This window comes from Pleurodeles waltl, chromosome 10 (assembly GCF_031143425.1).
Source record: "Pleurodeles waltl isolate 20211129_DDA chromosome 10, aPleWal1.hap1.20221129, whole genome shotgun sequence".
NCBI classification, from domain to species: Eukaryota; Metazoa; Chordata; class Amphibia; order Caudata; family Salamandridae; genus Pleurodeles; species Pleurodeles waltl.
In genome coordinates, this window is record NC_090449.1 from 690035912 (window position 1) to 690055671 (window position 19760).

The window sequence follows — 19760 nt, forward strand, 5'->3', positions numbered from 1 at the left end:
GAATGACAGAGACCAGTCACACCCCATTTCCTCCAGGAGTGTTGCTCTGAAGTACTGCATCATGCGCTCACGACACAGCTGCGCTGGTGAGAGCACTTTCATTCCTCCTTGTTGCGGCAGGACATCCATTGCCCAAAAAAAAATAGCAACAGAAAAATGCCACCTATTATAGCCAAAGTTATTAGAAATCCCCCGAAAATACTAGAGAATATTGAGTGGATGACTGATGGTATCAAACCGAATATGGAGGAGAAGTTGTGAACGAAACCAGAACCAACAGCCTTAAACAAGTTTGTGATTCCAGTAGTACTGGATGCATAAAATATTCATCCTACAAGTTCACCAAAGTCTCTTGGGAAGTTTGCACTTAAAAGGGACTGTATTTCAGCTGATGACCTTGCCACCAGATGTGCATAGGTCTCGCATGCTGATGGTAGCACCACATGTTTTTGGAACAATAAAGCCTTAAGTCTGCTAAACTTGTCAAAATTCACATTTGAAGTAGCAATATGGGGCCAGATGTCAGCTACCTCTATTTTCTAGTGGGAGGAAAAAGTATGTTCCCGCAGCATGTAGCAATGTTAGAGACCATAACAACATAAACTATTTCGGCTCGCATCCCTCAACAATATTCACTATTGAGTAGAACATAGCTGCCATTTGAAAGCACCTGGAACACAGGTCTAATCAAGGGAACTGGAACTCCCTTCAGATAACAAGGCTAGTTCGCTGCCGAAGCGTTACACACCCCATGCAAGGACAACTGTTTACAAACAATCAAATGGCTGACAGAAGTCTCACATTCACTACCACTAAGAAAGACCACTTTCATGCCACTGAGACATTTGTACAAGAAGGGCAGCTCCCACACCTCATAGATGTAACTATCTATCCCCCAACCTTTCATATCTGCCTACTGCTATGTGTTTTAAACAGGACGTGAATTGAAGTGTTGAAATAGGCAGATTAATGACCCGATGTATTAACCATTCAGCAGACGGTATTTCAGCCACAGTAAAAGGCAACTTTTCCAACTTTTTGATGTTTAGCATGACATAAGCTGCTTCTTTCTAGCCATGAGTTGTTGTTGTCACGTCAAATTAAAAGTAGAAAATATGTCCCTTGTGCTAACGTGTTGCCAGGGAACGTGACCAACCTTCAATGTTAGTAGTGTCCAACCCAACTGCATAATGGACCTTAGTTGACTCTGCCCATGGTGTAAAGAAGACATATCAGTTTGTATTATGTCTATAGCATAAGATACAATGTTATTTAGGGTGTATATTCAGTCGGACATTGTATTAATCCCATTATCCACAATAGCTAATGCCTTCTGTAAATTTTCCTGGTCTATTTGCCTTAACCGGGCAGCAGCTTCTTGTTGAGAAAGCTTCCAAATTTCACTATATACTTCATATAAGAAGCACTTTCTGCGTTGTTTTCTGTGGCCTAACAGAAAGTCCTGTAAATCAGTGTTATTAGACAGGAGACTTAGGTGTTCTCTAACAGCATCTAGTGAGGAACTCTTCAACCATTGCTGGCATAGTTTCCGTACACTGTATGTCGTTACTACACCTGCATGGTCGGATGATACATAGCAAGGGTCCAGCCTATCAGTTCTAAAACCATCTGTGAAGTTTATAAAACGCTCATGACACCCGTTGGTATCTATGGGCCACAATACCCACCCACCGGAACATGACAGTGAAGCATTGAACATGCCATTCTGGACCCATTCATCGAGATAACCTTCAGTTGCTTTTATATATTTTTGCCATTTATGAAACTTTGCAGGGACAGGAATACTGGGTGCATTCAATTCCTTAATCTTTTTTTCCTAGTTTAAACAACTTGTTTGTTTTACAGTTTCATTTAAACATATCTTCTGAACACTTATTAGGCATGATCTAAATAAAGCTTCCTTCCCCCTTATTTGTCAATTTTGAGCTCCCGCACACTTTTTAAGTCAATCGACATCAGCCAATATTCATAGTCTTCCATAGCCAACCGGGAAACAAAGGAATCCAAATAAATACATTTTGTATCTGTTAATAATATGTGTACATTTTCCATTGATGGCAATTTAAAATAATACAACTCTGCATTCTTAATATTGTGCCTAGAAAAATATGCAAACTTTGCAGAGTTTGTTTTACAACTATCACAACACAAAAAGAGAGTATTGGGAGTGATACAACCCCACACAAACTCTGGTTCAATCAAGGAACTTCAAACACAAAATGTGTGTAGAAGATAGGTCTCTAGTAGCCTATTTATGCTCAGGGTTCGCTGGTTAGGCAATCACCTTCATGGACATAGGGGGTGAAGGTGGCAGTTAGGTGTGTGAGGGAGTTCCCTTTACGGACATTATAGTGTCATGCTTCATGATATGACCACCTAGCCCCACCCAGGTAAGATAATACTACCTGGGCGGACTCAACCTCGTTGTTAAAAGAAATCTGAGGAAGTGCTGAAATTTTATCTTGCTGGATAAGTTGAGGAATCCAGTTGAAAGGTGAGATAGATAATAAAATGACCTTGCAAATCACCTGTTAGATATAATAATTTAATGTAGGTGTTTGTAGGTAAGGTTAAAAGAACAGTGGGGACACCTTGGAGTTTTAAGATTCAAAGTGTCTGAAGAAAGTGGAGACCAACATGTTTCTGCCCTCTCTAAGAGCCTAAATGGTCTGGGGCATTCTTCAGAGTCAAGGATCCCTAATATGTGAGGGGCTAGATAGATATGCTGGACAGTGAGCTAGTAAATATTTAAATGCACACAGGGCCTACCTCGTTATACTTTAGAGGTATGGCCTAAAGGAGAAAAAGTAGATAAGAGTTCAAAAAGTGAAAAATATGTGCCACATCACTGCACACAAAAGTGTAAACTTCATGCCGTGGGTAGTACACACTTTCATGCAATTATTACTAGAGCTTTAGCATGGGCTGTTAGTCCATGTGTTTCTAACGCTATGTGTACAAGGTGAATAGCCTCTGGTCTGAGAACATGCGGAGGGGAGTTGCCCCTCATAGTCACACTACATGAGGGAATAGCAGTTCAAAGTCAGCAAAGGGAGATATAAGGAGAAGAGAGGATTTGCAAGGGCACAAACAATCCGTTATGTGCAAAATTTAAAGATACTTATAGATTCTATGAGCTCCTTTCTGTGTGGAAATTGCTGCAAAAGGAGTTTGGTGACAATAAAACAAAAACTATATATACAGGACAAACAAAAACAGAAGGTTACTTATCTTTCAGTTAGGTCTAGTGTGCTCCAGCTAAGGTGGTTAGACAACTTACTACTCCAAAGGCAGCATCTCATTGCTGCACCTAAGCATACCATGTCCCAGCCACTTAATCGACTGTGCCGGGGAGCGGCGATCTTATGTAGGAGCCCCGATTGGGATCATTGGTGCTGTGAAGCAGTCAGGTGTCCCCCTCGGCTGGGGGGCACTACTGCAGTGCGACTACCGGGGTCTCCGGCCTCTGGGAAATGGAGTTCCAGTTGCCGGCGTAGTCATGGGAGGCATGATTGCTTAGGTATGACCTTGTACTAGTGCCTAGGCTCATGGGTATTGTAGTCCCTGAGCTCTAGGCATACCGCTGCGTCTTCCACTGCAGAGAGGAAAAGGTGGATTTAAGTGAAACAGAAGGGGGGAGGAAAGAAAAATGGAGGAGGGGGGAAGAGGAAAAGAGGAGAAAGAGTATGAAAGCTAAGAGGAGGTTAACAAAAGAGGGGAGGGGGAGGAGGGAAAGGGAGGGAGGAGAAAGAGGGGGAGAATGGATGTGGGAAAAAGGAGGACTGAGAGAGGAAAGGGAAAGGAGGGAGGATGGAAAAAGGGGAAGGGGGAGGAAAGGAGTGAAGAAAAGGGATATAAATAGCAGAGGAAAAGCGTGAAGATTGAGCGAAGGTAGAAAGTGAAGAAGGGGGGTGAGAGGAAAGCAAACTTAGAAAGGACAGAAATGAAAGAGGTTTGAAGAGCAAAGGTGCAAAAACCACTTGGACACAGCATGTGACGGCAGGCAGGGGACACCAGAGATTTAAGGGGAGTGCAAGTGTAACTAAAAGTCATGATCCAAAGGGGGAAGGAGGAGGATGTACTATAAAGCACAGAAGAAGAGCTGGGGGGAACAGGGAGGGTGGGGGTAAAAAAGCGAAGGGAAAATTGAAAATAAAGTGGTCCTTCAAGGAGGACCATTGAATCTCATCATTGAGTCCTGTGGTGTCAGTATGTAATCTCCAGACCCATTTCTGTTTGTAGTATAGTAGTTTTTGTTTCATGTTTGTTGTCAGGTTGTTTAGTTTGTATATGACAACCCATTCCATATCACTGGGGGAGTGATTGCTCCAAATGTAGTGATCTGTTAGACGGGTTGCATCCTGTCGGCATCTGATGGTACTTCTATGTTCACATATGCGTGTGCCCACTCTCCTTGTAGTCATGCCAATATACATGAGCTGGCAGGGGCATTTAATCATATAGATGACATTCCTGCTGTTGCAATTTAAGAGTATTCTCAGTTCCTATGGGGTTTGTAAACTAAGTTCCACCTTGGAGGCTCTTTTTGTGAAACGGTAGACGCTGCAGTTGCCGCAGGAGAAATGTACAGTTGGGGGTGGTATCTGCCACCGTGTAGTTTGTTTGTTTACAGGAGTCCCATCGTGTGGGCGCGTATGAAGTACCAAGTCACAGATACTTTTGGCTTTTTTAAAAGCATTAAGCAGAGGATCCAAGGGTAATCCTCCGGATGTTAGAATCTTCCAGTCCTCCTTGATTATCTTTTGGACTATATCAGATAATGGGTTAAGGTGGTTACATAGATTAGATTGTCCTTCTTTTTTGGTTTGTTGGGATGGTTGTAACAACAGGTTAGCAAGCTTTTTTCTCTGCTCTTTTAGTAAGGTAGGCTGAATAACCTTTTGCCCGAAGTTTGTTAGTGCTTTTTCGCATGTTGGGTATAGTCTGCCACCTCAGAGCAATTGCGTCATAGGCAGAGAAATTTACCCACTGGCAGATGCTCCATCAAGGTACATAGGTGAAAGCTCTGGAATTGGAGAAGGTTGTTCCTGTCTTTAGGTTTATAGAAAACCTCAGTCTTCAAAAAAACATACTTTTCAGATATGAGGAGATCTAGGAAGGAAAGTTCTGTGTCACCTATAGTTGAAGTAAATCTCAGGTAGGGATTTAAGTCATTAAGCCAATCCACAAATGTTGTTGCTTCATCTCTTGTTCCTGCCCATATCTGGAGGACATCATCGATATAACGTTTCCATAGCTTAATGTGTTCATGGTAGGGATTTTCTTCATGCAAGACATGTTGTCTCTTGAAGTGATCTACATAGAGACAAGCCAAACTAGGGGCAAATGTACTACCAATTGATGTTCTGTGCACTTTTAAATAGTAATTATTATTGAATTAAAACATAATTCTCGTAAGTGCTGTATGTGCAAGGTCAAGGATGAACTCAGGAGTTGTTATTGAGTTCCTTGTGCTGTTTTTCAAAAGTTCACAAACCACCTCAAGGGTGGCTTCCTGTGGTATGTTAGTGTACAGGTACTCAGCATCCAGAGTTATCAGGCACTCAGTTTCCGTATCAAAGTCCAACCTATTGAGCAAATTGAGTACATCTTTCGTGTCTTTCAAATAGGTCGGTATCTTTTTTACAAAGGGTTGTAGGGAAGTGTCACAAAATTGTGAGAGGAGTTCTAATAGAGACCGTATCCCGGATACTATTGGTCTCCCGGGAGGTGGATGGTTTTTTTTTGTGCATTTTTGGCAAGATGTAAAAATAAGATGTTTTGGGATTCCCTTGTTTTAGGAAAGCTGCTTCATGTTTAGTGATCCATTCATTATCTTGTCCGTTAGATATTAAAAAGGCTATTTCTTCTTGGATCTCAGAGGTGGGATCTCTGGAAAGTTTTTTATAATGGTGGTTGTTACCAAGTAGGTGCAAACATTCCTCCTTGTACATTGTTGTTGGCATTATCACTGTAGTGCCGTCTTTGTCTGCTGGCTTAATAGTTATCGTGATGTCTGAGGTGAGTCCCTGTAGTGCTGTTAGTTCCTGGGTACTAATGTTCTGGAAGTTATCTGAGGGAGCCACCTGTAGGTTGTCAATTTTACGGCTGACTGATTTTTCAAAGGCTAAAACCTCAGGTGGCATTTGGTTGCTGGAGGGAGTGAACTTAGACTTGGGTCGTAGCCCAGTGTTTTTTTATCTAATCCTATATTGGAGATCGGATGTTCAAGGAAGAAGGTCTTAAGTCTCATCTTCCTGAAGAACTCTGCAACTCGATTCTCAATTTAAATATGTCTAATTTAGGAGTAGGGATTAAACCAAAGCCCTTTTCTGAGGCTCTTATTTCATTGTCATTTAGAATTCTCTTACTTGAGTGAATAACTGTGTTTAACCCGTTTGTCAGATCTTGTTGTGCTGGGGGTGTTTTCCTTGTGAGTTTCAGTCTATACTATTCCTCTCTTGGTCTCCAGCTGACTCCCTTCTTTTTCCCTCTCCCTCTTCCCTGGTCTCTTTCTAAAAATGGAGCATTTGGATACGCCCAGGGTGCGGGGGAGGGTATATAGGTGTCTGGAAATGGATGGGGGGCCCATAGTGGGGGGGTCCATCCCCATGGTTGATTATTCATTGTAGGGAACTGAGGCATCATTTGTGGGTGACTCCATCTTCTCCTTTGGGAGCAGCAATGACCACTTCTAGGACGTGATGTTTGGGCAAAGTCAGTATCAGAGTCGGAGCTCTTGTAACCTCCTGAGGATGTGTTGGAGGGGTAAGAAGATTTGGGGACCTAATATTCCCTGGTATATGGGTAGATTCTCTCAAGCAAGAATTTTTGCAGGTCCTTCTGAAATTTTGAAATTTTGTGTTGTGTTAAATATTCTTTCAAATTCATTAATGGTCATATTTGTTTCTTCTAACTGTTTTAAAAAAGATAATGTTGTTAATCCTGTCTCAAGACACCACCTTGCGGTTCAGAGGACTGGCGGCGGACCCCCACCTCCTCCCCCACAACTAACAACATGGGAGGAGCAGGTCTTGGCTATACTGCATCCTGAGGGCCTCGCAGGAGTAGCTGGAGGAATGGACTCTGTAAGTCAAACCTTTAACTACTTCATCCCCCACCCACCTGCATGCTATCACATACACCCACCCTCGCCCTCACCCCTATCACTCCAACTCCTCACGTATGTCCCAATATCACAAACCACACATCCCAAACCCAAGCCCTGCATGTAACACCAAAGCATGGACACCCATCACCAAATCATGGCTACTGCACATACCCATACACCCCCCTAAACCATTATCACACAAGGTCCTACACAGGAATGAAAGCACTGGGGTACAGGGTCACCCACCCATTGCACACCATGGCACACACAGATGCAATAATCGTGCCTTTACACCCCTACAGGACCGCTACCCAACGTCAACGGACAGGAGGGTCCAGATATGTTCACTCCACCCACAGAAGAGGCCCACAGTGATGACAGCAGCTCTGTCCAACTGGAACAAGATGACCAGCCCGGCCCATCTGGGACCTCGGGACAGTCGGTTCCCCTCACACCGGCACAGGCCACTACAGAGCTTCCCCCCTCTGGAAACAGCAGCACAGCACCCACCCTGCGGGCCCATACCTCTGTCCCCAGGACACGTCAAGCAGCAGTGTGTCCACCACTACAGGGAACCCAGGCTAACCCACCACCCCAACAACACCAGGGACCTGGGGGCAGTGGTAGTGGGCACACGGTTCAGGGGACAGAAGCACAGGAACACAGGGGAACTGGGAGGGCTGCTGTGCGACAGTGGGAGGACATGCCCAGGGAACCCACTCTCCATGAGGCCCTCTCCAACATCATTGGTGCCTACCACCATTCCCAGGAGATGATGGCAACGGTACTGGCAAAGTTTCAGGAGACCCAGCGGCTGCAGGAGGAACAGTATTTGGGATTCAGGGAGGAACTCAAATCCATCAATTCCACCCTGGGCACCATTGTAGGGGTGCTGAAGGAACTCGTGAACACCAAGAGGGACACTGTGGCACAACAAAGGGCCCCTGACACTAGCCTGGACGATGAACTGCCCACCACCTCCGCCGGCGCTAGTGGACAGGAGGCACCGCCACAGGACCACCACACCAGCACCCCACCCCCTGCAGATGGAGAACCACCCCGCAAGCAGTCCCTGAGATCCAGGGCAAAGACAGAGAAAAATGCAAGACCCCCGCCAAGAAATGAGACCACCCTGTTTGTCATTCTTCTGTCCCACTTTGTCACCCTGTCCATACTTAAACTGTCCCAGCTCCACTTCCTATGCCCCTTTGGACAATGTACCTGTGAGACTAATAGACTGGACTCTGCCATGGACATTCCGTCCACCATCACCCCTGACCATTTTACAACCCCCTCTGTTGTAATTTAATGGTGATTAGATTAAGCATTAGCAGAAGACATCTTGTATTTAGCAACTATTGTGAACATTTGGCGGAATCCATTTTGTATTCATGGCAGCCATTTTCTCTGCCATGTGCTCACCATGTGCTCTGTTCTTCCTTTCTGTTAACTACTCTTGAAAATCTGTCTAGTGACAAGTTATATTTAGCATCTCCCACTTTCGCACATACCCAGTAAGATCTGCAGCTGTTAGTAATCAGTAACAGCCAGTAATGTGTCAACTAGTCCTTGAAACTGTTAGCCCCTTCTACCTGTCGACTGTGCATTTCCATATGACCTTACATGTATGTAAGTCTTGCTTCTATAATTGTACCACCTACTTTTAGCCCCTTCATGGGTATAAAAAGACCATGCTCTCTTAGTTCAGTGTGCTACTTCAAACATTACCGAAGGGTGCTGTTTGAACTGTAGTACCACCTCATGAGGTTTAATAAACTTTGTCTTTTATTTCAGTTTATGTGCCAACTTCTTCCTATGTGGTCTGAGGACTTTGTGCAGAGAAGGGCGAACCCCTTGCACTAGTAGGCCTTGCTGAGGCTTACTTCAACAAATTGGCGCCCGAACAGGGACTCATCGGCGACTCGGACTGGTTGCGATGAAGGATTGGGATCTCGCTGCGGAAGATCAGTGCCTGAGGAGACCCGAGTCTTGGCAACCACTGCGTTTTTCCCTTCTTTCTGATTTGACCATCCAGGTGGCGCCGGTCCTTGACTGAGATTCTTTTTGTTTGTTCGTCATGCGGTGACAATTTGGTCGATTTTAGAACTTGGCAGTTGGAACCTGGACACCCTGTGATTGGTAAGAGCCGTTTTACGGCACTTGCTGTGGGTTTTGATGCCTTTGTTTGGTAATGAAGTTTAGCACTACTTACTGTGGCTCTCGTGTTTTGGGTGACTAGTCAATTTGTGTCCTTTGAATTGATATATAAATTGCAATTTATATAGGCAGGTAATGAGGAGAATTTTCTCCAATTTAATTTTGATTTGAACAGGGACCTTAAGTGCTACTTTGATTATAATATTGCTGTGAGAAAACAGGGCTGATTGCAGAGGCCCCATAACTTTTTGCCCCCATTTTCCACTTTTTGCTGGTGTTTTCCTGACTTTAAAGGTGCCCTGGGTACTGCTAATCAGTCCCAGGGCCTGTGCTCTGTGTAAAATGGATATGCAAATTAGGCTAATTATAAGTGGCTAAGTTAACCTACCTATAAGTCCCTAGTATATGGTAGGGCATGTAGGTTTAGGGACCACAGCATAGGTGGTGCACACCTAGGTGCATTGCTGAGGTGCCCAGTGTCATTTTAAAAGCAAGCCTGCCTTGCTGGCTGCTTTTAAATTAAAGTTATATGCAAATTCGACTTTGGAATTAAAGGTACTTCCAAAGTCTTAAACTACCTTATTTTTACATATAAGTCATCCCTAAGGTGTGCCCTATGTGCCCCTAGGGCTGGGTGCCATGTAACTATAAGCAGGGACTTTATAAAAATAGATTTATAAGCCCTGGTGAGGTAAAAACAGCCAAATTCGTTTTTCCCTCATTGAAGTAAATGGCCTTCATAGGCTAGAATGGGCAGACTTTATTTTAAATTTTAAAGTCTCCTTAAATGTTGCATACCAAGAATTTGGTATCAAATTAATTGTTGTAATAAATCCTACAACTTCCAGTTGTTGGATTTAATATAACTAGTTCAGGTAAAAAGTTTAGACTTTACCTAAAAAGTTGCCAATTCCAGCTCTGCATTGTTTTTGCTGCTGTGCTCTGATTGGCCAGCCTGCAGCAGCTTCTGCCAGGCTGCCTTGATGAGGTGTGAAGTGGCCAGGCTTCACACAAAGGAATGTGCTTGGGGGAGAGAATCTCCCCTCAGCAGATGGTGAGGCAGGAAGGGGGAGGGCTGCCAAACTGGTCTTCAAAGGCAGAGAAGGACATTTGCAGCACCCAACAACACCCCCACATCCTGCAACCCCAGACAATTAGGTGCCCCCTTGATTAGATTAGGAGAGGGCAGGAGAGGGGTGTGTTTATGATTTTTAGCCACACCAGTGGGTGGGCTCAGCCAGATGTAACCTCCAAAAATCAGATTCATCCATGTTGGATTTTTGGAGACTGTTGCCTTCTGGGATGGATTGTTGCCACACTTCCCAGGAAGTGGTCATCACAGGGGGACGACCCTGTACCTGATTGGAGGATCAGGACCCCCCTGCTTTTCACCCAGGAGCAAGGATAAAACTGGCAGACCTGACCCCACACCTCAGATCCCCTCCAGAATTCAACAAGAAAGGAACTAAAGAAGAAGAAGGACTGCCCTGCTGGACCCCTGGCCTGCACCTGGACCCTGCACTCAGAAGGACGGCACCAGCTGCACACTTGGGCTTCACCACAAGAAGGACTTTGCCTGGCTTCAACTGGTTCAAGGAGGGACTCCCTGTTTGCTACAGGTGAAAAATTGCTAGCCAGAGTCCCCTGCACCAACTCCTGAAGAAAGCGACCAGCTGACCACTGTCCAGTGGCCAAAAAGGAGTTTGCGCCAGGTGCATTCTGGGAGTTGAAGTCCGCACCCCCCAAGGACCATCACAGAACTTCTGGACCCTTGGGGTGAGCTGTGCACCCCAAAAGTACCTTAAAAGAACATCTGGGTGAAGCCCCAGAAGTTTGGAAAAGATTTGAGAATTTTTGGAAAAAAGCTCCAGAGAGGGACCGACCCGCCACGGAAATTCTAGCCGGCTTGCCTCAACCGCGACCCGGCCTGACTTCGTGGTTCGTCCCGGTAAAGAAAAACATCCAAAATAGAGACTAAGTCCGAACGTAAAAAGTTGACCGGGACCTCCCAGCCATCGTATCCGAGAAGGGCTCCATGGACGTCAGATCAAGATCCAGGTTTACCCCGGTCGAAGGATTTTCATCTCGAAAAAACGACTAAGTCCGAAGGTAAAAGTCTCCACCGAGGAAACCCACATCGCGTATCCGGACAAGGGCTCCAGGAGGTCGGATTCAACTGGCAGGTTCGTCCCGGTGAAGAAAAACTTCAAAATAAAGACTAAGTCAGAAGGTAACTTTTTAACCGAGGCCTCCCGCGACCTGTAGCCGAGCAGGGCTCCATCGCGGTCGGCCTGAAAGTTTGACTTTGCCCCGGTCGAGGTGCAACCAGATGACCCGATTGGCGCTTTTTGTTTCTAAGCGCTAGAAAAGTAATAATTCTTTAAAAATTCATATCTCCGGTTCCCCTGAACCGATTTTAATCATTTTTGTGTCATTTTAAAGATAAAAATATAAACTATTTTTATAAATTGGTTTTGGATTTTTAAACTGTTTCCTGTGTTTTATTTAATTACTGTTTTGTGATATTTGAATGCTTTACACTTTGTCTCCTAAGTTAAGCCTTGACACTCGTTGCCAAGCTACCAAGGGTTGAGCTGGGATTAATTTACTGAGACCTAACTGTACCTATGTGGAGGTTAGTGGCTTGTTGCTAGGTGTAGGTACCTACCTGCCCTACCAATAACCCATTTTCCAACAATTGCATATTCTGCACTATTTTTGGCATGCCTGTTTTTAGCGCACTTCGTAGGATGTGTTGCTTTTGTAATAGTACCAATTTGAGACTGGAAGAATCGCAACCCGCACCCCCAGAGGGGACACCCAATAGAGATATGTATGTTAAACATGGTCTTTCTTCTATAATGTACAGCACATTATGGAATAAATACACTCGTGCGGATCCTGAGTTACGTTGGTCTATGCATGGGTCATTTGATTTGCGAAAGATTGAGTATGTGGAACAATGTATGTGTAAGCGAAGGTCTAGGCAAGATATGTTTGACTGTGTACGAATGTGGGAGAAGGAAGTGCGTGGACAAGTGAAGCGTGAGCAAGCCTTGCTTGAGAAAGAGCAGCTGAAGAATGTATATGTGAAAGCATTGGAAATAAATAAATGACTTAAAGGAGCTAGAAGAGAAAGAACGTAAATTACAGGTAACTGGCCAATACACCGTTAGGCAACCTCTCTATCCTATCCTTAATTAACCACATGATGATTTTTTTTTTACTAGATCGCCCTCCACCTCCGTATGTCGTTCCTTCTGCCCCTCATGAGTAAGCTAAGGTCTCTGGTTCGGAGCAACAGAAGATACAAGACAGTCGCTCTATGTTGCCTGCTGACCGTGCGTCTGAACTTAGATCTATTGCTCGTAAAACAATTTGTAGCGTTGTCTCTGCTTCTGAACTTTTAGACAACATGAAAGGGTGGACGGAAAAGGAGCAGCTATATTTTACTGAGGCATTTGGCACAGAAGTTATTGAACTATATCAGAAATATTGTGATGAGTTAGAGCCCGATGATGTAGCAGCTGATCATAAGCAAATGCGTGATGGTCTTTTTGTTTTCTCCCAGGTGGCTGATGCAATCTGGCGTTTGGTGAAATTATGTGTTGTGGCAGTCCGTTTGCAAATGGAGAAAAGGGCTGTGGAGGTAGTTGCACGGACATTTCAGACCGGCGGGGTGCAAGCTTCCATCTTCGCAACAGATAAGACTATGATAGTTCACACGAAATCAATGCGGGAGGCTGCACCTTTGTATGTTCCTCCTAAAGGATTGGGTACAAGTGATGATAAAACTTCTGTTGATGCTAAGGGTTATTTTATTTATAAATGGGTGTATACTCCTTGGAATAGGGCAGATGTAATGGCACTTAAAAAAGCATTACCTGACCCGCGGAAAAATCCAGCCGCCTTTTATGAGGAAGTTGAGGGAGCAATTAGTTCTTGTACTATGACTTTGGCTGACATTGATTTATTTTTCGGATTGATGTTACCACCAGATATGTGGAGAACTGTTCGTAAAATTGATGATCCTGTAGTTTTTGGGGCGTCATGGAAAGAATTAGAACAGATGGACGGGGGTAGGGAACCTGCGAAAAAGCCATATCAGTTGATTCTAGATCTTCCCGCAGCCATATTAGTTAAGTTAAAAACGATTATTCCCCCTAAACAGATAGATTGGACTGTTTTAGCGTCTTGTAAGCAAAAGGCAGATGAATCGGTCTCTGATTTCTTTACACGCTTTGAAGAAGCATTTCATGATTTTAGCAGCCAGTTATTGTCAGATGATACGGGCAGACATTTGTTTGTCGATAAATATGTCGCAAATCTGTTACCAGGAATAGCTAGTCATCTAAAAGCTAGTGAAAGTTCATGGACTACCTCTACTCTGGTTTCTCTTTTGACTATGGCTCAGTTTTATGAACGTCAGGAATTAGAAGCAAAAGGTAGTGAGGATAAAAAGATTAAAGAAATAAAGACGAAGGTTATGTTGGCTCAAGCTTATGGTCCGCCTTTTAGAGGTAGTGATAGAGGTGGACGTGGATCTTATGGTTCTTCTTACACTCGTTCGAATTTGTCTGTTGATCAGTCTGCGTATTGTAAGAAATTTGGACATTGGGCTGCCGATTGTCCAGCACTACGTGTTCAGCAGTGTTCACGTGGTCGGGGACAAATGAGAACTCGCTCAGGATATTCAGGGCCTAGAAGAAGCACAAATGATCATGCTAGGTTTGATGCTAATGTACAAAGGCAGGATGGGTTTAACACTTTTGATAGACGGAACCAATACCAGATGTCTAACTATGTGCAGCCTGATTTCCAAGATTCTGCTTATGCATAGGATTGCCTAGGATGGGTTAAGGAATCAGTTGAAGTTCCAGTAGATCAGAGGGGTCCCTATGTTACAGCACATGTTTTGGGTTCTACTGATCAGTTTCTGGTTGATACAGGAGCTACTCGTAGCGCCTTGTCTAAACAATTGATTCCAAGGGCTCCCCTGTCTGGCTTAACCATTACATCGATAGGTTTTGATGGAACACCTTCCCCTAGCCCATTGTCACAACCACTTACATTCCATGTTGATAAATTTACTGCTCCATGTCCATTTTTGCTTTCTCCAAATACAGCAGACAATATTGTGGGTCTTGATATGCTCAAGTATTTCAGGGCTACAATACGATGCTCTCCTGAAGGGGTGCGTGTTATTTTAAATGATAATCATCCTGTGATGGAAAGAGTTTGTCTTGTTAAAGAGGATATTGCATTAGCTTCACTCCCTAGTACGTTGTGGGCTACTTCAGATACTGATGTGGGACAAATAATCATTCCACTGGTACATATTAGTGTCAAGGATGGAGCTGTATTGCCACGTTTGCCTCAATACAAAATTTCACAGGAGGGCGAAGAAGCAATCACACAAATTGTGCATGATCTTATTGCAGTTGGAGTTGTTGAGGAAGTTCCGTATAATGTTTGCAACAATCCGATTCTTCCTATTCTGAAAAAGGATACTGATACTAGGATTTGCCGATTCATTATTGATTTACGAGAAGTCAATAAGATTGCGATACCACAATATCCTGTGGTATCTGACATTACGACACTTCTTACTTTGGTTCCCCCAACAGCAACTACGTTCTCTGTGATAGACTTGAAGAATGCTTTCTTTTCGATCCCTATTCATCCTGACATCCAATATTTGTTTGGTTTTACTTTGAATAAACAATCATTTAGATTTTGCAGAGTTCCTCAAGGCTATACTGAGAGTCCTAGTATTTATAGTCAAGCGTTAAAACGACAACTTGATTCTTTTGTTTTGCCTGAAGGTGAAGCTCTCATACAATATGTCGATGATATTTTGTTGGCAGCTGATACCCCTGAGCAATTTGAAAAGTGCACTTTGTCCTTACTTTCTTTTCTTGCTTCACGCCATCATAGTGTCATGAAAGAAATTGCAATATTGTGGACCAAAGGTAACCTATTTAGGTCACCTTTTGTCTAAGGAGGGCCATGCACTTACATCAGATCGTATTTAATCAATTTTTGAAACACCAGTACCCTCTACTCAGAAAGATGTTTGTGCATTCCTTGGTCATACTTCTTTTTATAGGCAATGGATATTAGGGTTTTCACACATTGTCAAACCTTTGCTAGCACTTTTGACTAAAGATACTCCAATGCCCCTCCCATGGACAGATGAATGTGAGACTGCTTTCCGGTAGCTACGACAAGCCCTTTTTTCAGCACCAGTGTTAGGTACTCCAGATTACATGAAGCCTTTTGCACTTTGCGTACATGAGAAAGATGGATGTGCATTGTCAGTTTTAGTACAGACACATGGCGATAAGCAGCGTCCCTGTGCATATTTTTCAGCAGTACTTGATCCTGTCGCTCGAGCGTTGCCTGGGTGTTTTCGTTCAGTTGCCGCAACAGCTGTGTCAATACGTCAGAGTGAAGGGATAGTTTTGTCACATAAGCTGTTGGTGTTAGTACCCCATGCGGTTTATGCTCTTTTAAATCAAACAAAGACAAAACATTTAACTAGCGCTCGCATGACAGGATATGAATTGACATTGCTGGCTCCTCACATTACACTGAAGAGATGTGCAACACTAAATCCAGCCACTTTGTTGCCATATCCAGTGACTCAGCCTCAGTCACAAGAAACACATGATTGTATATTCCTTACCGAAGAACAGACAAAGGGTCGCATTGATTTACAAGATACGCCCCTTCCAGATGTAGATGGGGAATTGTGGGTTGATGGGTCTTGTTTGAAGTTGCCAGACGGTACGACCTCAGCTGCATATGCAATCACGACAATACACACAGTAGTGGAGACAGCTCGCATACCACAGAAGTCAGCTCAAGCAGCTGAACTTATAGCTTTGACACGAGCATGTGAGCTTAGTACTGACTTATGTGTGAACATTTATACAGACAGCTGCTATGCTTTTGGAGTGGATCATGATTTTGGTTTGCTTTGGAAGGAGAGAGGCTTTCTCACATCCCACGGGATGAAGATAATGCACGGAGAATTAGTGCATAACCTCTTGACTGCATTGACATATCCAAAGAAACTAGCTATTGTGAAATGTAGTGCACACAAGAAAGTGACCGATAAGATAGGGCAAGGTAATGCCCTTGCGGACCGCGTAGCACGTGAGACTGCGATGCAGCGAAGTACTACTTCTATGTATGTAGTGAAGTCACAAGCTGAATGTTGGCATAATGCTAGACAAGATGTATTAGATATACAGAAATCTGCTTCTGTGAAAGAACGTGAGCAATGGTCTGAAGAAGGGGAATTGGATGATGAGGGCTGTTGGCGGAATAAGCAGATGGATAAATGGAAATTGCCTATAGCTTTTGTACAACACATGGTTCAGATGGCACATGGGCTGGCACATGTTGAAGCTTCAACAATAACGAAGTTGCTTACACAAGTTTGGGAGCATCCATAAATTTCCAGTACAGCTAAGAGAATAGTACATTCTTGTTTGATCTGCTTACAATACAATCCTGGAAAAGGGACATGTACTCCTGTGGGAGGGTTTGCTACAAAAACTGCACCTTTTGAAGTTCTACAATTGGATTATATTCAGCTTGAATGCTGCAACAATTTAAAGTATGTCTTGGTGGTGGTATGTGCCTTCAGTAAATGGATAGAGGCGTACCCCACAAAGGATAATACTGCCATTACCACAGCGAAGGTGCTTTTGAAATAATTTTTCCCTAGGTTTGGTGTTTGCAGACTTTTATGGAATGATATCGGACCCCATTTTGTTGGGGAAGTTACTAAGTATGTCCTGAAAGGATTAGGGATCAAACAGAAATTCCATGCAGTTTTCCACCCACAATCAGCAGGTTTGGTGGAAAGGTAAAATGCTACTTTGAAGCTGAAGTTAGCGAAGATACAGGCTTCCACATCCTTAACTTGGCCAGATGCATTACCTTTGGCATTATTGTCTATTAGGTCAGTGCCACACTCTCGAATCGGCCTTACTCCTTACGAAATAGTGTTTGGAAGGCCAATGAACATTTGGGGAGTTCCTAAGCCAAATTCTGTATATGATGTACCTTGTGTCCTGATGAATGATTATTTGGCACAGTTAACCGACAATTTGGTTTCTATTCATCAACAGGTTCGAGAAGCACTTCCTGACAGATCTACAGGTGAAGGCCATGAACTCTGACCTGGTGACCAGGTGATGATTAAGTCCTTTGAAAGATCAAGCAGCTTGGAACCAAGGTGGCGAGGCCCAGAACAGGTGCTCCTTGCGACAAGGACAGCAGTTCGAGTGACGAACCAAAAGAATTGGGTCCATAGTACTCACTGCAAGAGAGTGCTACCTACCTTGGTGTAACCTGCTGTGCTGACCGATCATCGAGAGATTTTGACTACGGAGAAAGGCCGTGCTATATCACCTGACGAATCTGCGGAGTTCTTCCCGGACCATACGATTTCTGGAGTGTTGCGATATAATTTGAGACCGACAAAAGACCACGTAGTGCTGGAGAAAACTGGTTGAGCTACCGCCCTGGGTTAGTGAAACGGAGAGCCACTGTGGCAAGGGGGGGGTATCAGCCATGCATTAGAGTAGTGACACCAGTCTTGGCCCGTGGTGAAGAAATCAGCGGCTGCCCAGGGATAAGAGCTCCAACGATTGTTTTTAATTAATTTCTGAAAGGGTCGATTATCACTGTTGATAAAATGAATGACAAACTGATCATTAGTACTATGGGGTTTGTTGTTGTTTTGGTGGTTATAGCAATAATCACCTGGTTTGTTGAATAGAAGGCTACTGCTCGTGAGTTTTTGTTGTCACTACTCCAGTACCAGAGGATCACTATTACTTTACGCTTCCCTATCAGGAGCAGAAGCACCGTCAATCATACTTCAATAATACTTTCATTCAGATGTTGCATCATACTCATAATGCTACAAATATTACTAACTGTTGGGTATGTGGAATGATACCTGCGCATCAAAAGAAAGGAGGAACACCTTTCATTCCTCTTCCTTTTTCACACAATGGTTCTTGTCAAGCTTGGTATACGCTTTTGTTTGCATCTGGAAAATGTACAGAGGGAGGACTTCTTTTTTACCTTAATAAAGTATGCTACCAAGACGAAGATGGGTATCCCCAAGCTAAAGGAACTAAATGGGAATGGGAAGAGTATCAACCGGACAATGTCTCAATACCATATGTCTTCACAAATATAAGAGACTCTGACAAGAAAGAACAATTTGTGATTTCTGTTACAAAAACTAAAGCAGATTTATGTATACGTAGCATTGGGTGAATTCCAGTAGGGATAAGCGATTGTACCTTGATTTTAACTATCGAGGGTATAAATAATAGTAGTTTTACAGCTTCACATAATACATATTTTGTTTGTGGTAACTATGGATATTACCAACTACCTGTTGGGTGGTCAGGTGTGTGTTATGTATCTTTTCTATTACCCCCTGTGTTTTTGGCCCCTGCATCATATGACCGAGATTTTAAACTGTTCAATGATATCATTAAAAATAGATATAAAAGGACAATAAGTACAAATGAGGTAGACCAAACGGACACTAGCTTGCAACAATATGTTGATTTTAATTTAGGGTTGTTCTCCTTTGTGGGTGCTGCGTTAAACAGTAGAAAAGTGAGACGATTGACTAGGGTTGTGGAAGCTGTTACCAATCAGGCAGCTCTGGCACTTGGGAATATTACAGAGGAGCTCAAAATTGCGAGGATTATAGCACTCCAAAATCATATGGTACTAGGGGCCAGATGTAGTAAGCCGTTTGCATGTCGCAAACTGCAAAAATCGCAGTTTGCGGCATGCAAACGGCCGAACGCGATGCTCATTCCCAAATTGCGAGTCGGTACTGACTCGAAATTTGGGAATGCGACTCGCAAATAGCTCCCTTCCTATTTGCGACCACATCGCAATTCAGAGTTGCTTCGTGACCGAGAATGCGGTCGCAAACCAACTCGCAGTTACCACCAGTGTCACACTGGTGGTAACTCATTCGCAAAAGGGAAGGGGTCCCCACGGGACCCCTTCCCCTTTGTGAATGTCGAAAAAAATATTTTTCAGAGCCGGCAGTGGTCCTATGGACCACTGCCTACTCTGAAAGAAACAAAACAAATGGTTTCGGTTTACTTTTCATTTTGCAACTCGTTTTGCAAAATTAAAAAAAAAAACTGCTTTATTTATAAAGCAGTCACAGACATGGAGGTCTGCTGACTACAGCAGGCCACCATCCCTGTGAGTGCAGGGACTCGCTATGGGGTCGCAAAATGCGACCCACCTCATGAATATTGATGAGGTGGGTCTTTGCGACCCCATATCGAGTAGCAGAAGGTGTCTGAGACACCATTCTGCATCCAATTTTGCGACTTGCAAATTGCGAGTCCGTCAGACTCGCAATTTGCAAGTCGCAAAATTGGATTTTCCTACATCTGGTCCCCTA